Genomic DNA, 2,267 nt, shown 5'->3' with positions numbered 1-2,267 from the left:
AAAATAAAATCCCTTATTTGGATGGACCTCAATATGTTGGGACATGCAGTTAATGTCATGTTAATCCCCTAGAAAAGTCGTTTTATCTTTATCATTATCTAATTGTACTTTGAATATACCAATCACTTGGAGGAATTTGAAGTTTGTACCATGACTATTCTAGATGCCTACAAATCAAAAGTGAAATGTTGAAAGCATATTGGGATTTGACCTAATCATCAACCAGATGAATCAAAAATGTAAAATTTGGGATAAGAAGATGTTCATTTATATGTACATATTAGACAAATGTCTAAAAGTTGAAGTCATTTTCCATCATGTCCTTCCCCTCAACAATATAATCAACTAGCTGACGTTCTAGCTGTTTTATTTTCAATGTTAAAAGTAAGTCATGATGAAGAATAGTCACTCACAAGAATGAAAGTCACGACCATCCTGCTTACTATCAAATGTAGAAGAAAGCTAGATAGAAAATTCTCGTACCAAATATTATCTCGTAACAATGGGACACCCTCCCTGAGAATCATACTATAATTGGGGCACCCTTTTATTCTTATTATATAGAATAAAGGCAGTGCGACTTGTTCAAACAAAAAATTCTTTTATCAAGAGTAATGATATGTGTTGACCAACAGAATTCAAGTAAAGAAAAATGTTGACTGCCTCATATCAAGGACAATTATTTCAAAATATCTTAAAAGAAGAACATATGAACTTCAGAGCTTCAAAAGAAAGAATTAGCACTCAAGAAGATTTCACATATTTAAAAGGACTAGCACATAAGTGGACTCCCAACTATATGAGTCCCAATACCAATACATTCAAGTTTTGCTATGATCTACACCAATATGGATCAAGAAGACTTATCACTACTTTCACACATTGATGCTTCAAAAGTTATTACATCCAAATGAAGTCCCGCTAGGTTGAAAATCCAAAAGGACGACCTAGGCAAAAATTAGGGTATAAAAAATAATAATAAAGACCCGCTAGGTTGAAAACCTGAAAGGGAGACCTAGGCAAAAATTAGGGTACAAAAAATAATAATAAATACCCGCTAGGTTGAAAACCTGAAAGGGCGACCTAGGCAAAAATTAGGGTACAAAAATAAGTAAATACCAACGAGGCAGAAAATCCAAAAGGGCAACCTGGGAAAAGTGAGGATATAAAGTCGAATAAAGACCTGGTAGGTCAAAAAAAAGAAGGGGCAACCTAGATGAAAATGAAGGAAGACCTTTTAGGTCAAAAACCCATAAGGGCTACCTAGTTAAAAATTAGGGCAAAAAAATAAATAAATAGAATGAAGAAGTTATAAAGGAAAATGTGCAAATATTATGGCTTACATGGATCGAAGTCGAGTCAATATATTCTGAAAGGTTGTGAAGATAAATTGTGGCAAATCATATCCTCCAAAGTGGGTCGATAACGCTATTGAAATTATGGAATGATTTTTAGCACACTACTTTTATGAAAAACTACTAACAAATTGGGCCATTTACCCATATGAGATCACCTTATCTTCTTTTCTTTCTATGAATCATTTTTTTGTATCATATATTTTCTCATTAAATATCATTGTCTGAACCTTCATTCACTACTTTCTTGTGTTATAAATCTATTTTGTCAAAATGCATTTTTATGATAATCATATGTTGGGGCACAAATTATGTGAATGTAAAGATGCCAAAACTAGTATGATGTGTTTACATGTAAGGCAGTGGCAACTAAAGATCATGCTGATGATGTAAGAAAAAAATCTCTTCAAAGATCAAAAGGACAATCACCACCATTTATTTGAAGTGATACACATTTTTCATCCATGAGTCTAGAAACATGTTCGTGAAGAGGTGAAATAAATAAAAAAAATTGAAAAAAAGTTGATTGCAAAAAAATAAAAAAATAAAAAATAAAAAATAAAAAAAGATGAAAATGAAGGAAAATGTTCATTCATTAAATGCATTCATGACATTTCATATTTAGTGGTTAAATTTAAATTTGAGACACTAACCCACACCCTATTATTTAAGAGACGGGGCATTGACCCGCATCCTCTGATTTAAGAGCAGGGATGACTGGCCCTCATCCTCTGATTTAAGAGCTGGAATGATTGGCCTTCAGCCTCTAATTTAAGAACTAAGCTGCCCCCACAAAAGTTTGATTAATATATTTGCTGATGAATTCTGAGTCCCATAGGAAGCTATTACTAAAAATACTAAATGAATCCCACGTCACTCAAGGTATCACTGTATGTTGAGATAATAGAGTAA

Source organism: Cicer arietinum, chromosome 6 (genome assembly GCF_000331145.2).
Source record: "Cicer arietinum cultivar CDC Frontier isolate Library 1 chromosome 6, Cicar.CDCFrontier_v2.0, whole genome shotgun sequence".
Taxonomy (NCBI): domain Eukaryota; kingdom Viridiplantae; phylum Streptophyta; class Magnoliopsida; order Fabales; family Fabaceae; genus Cicer; species Cicer arietinum.
This window is presented reverse-complemented; position numbering follows the sequence as displayed.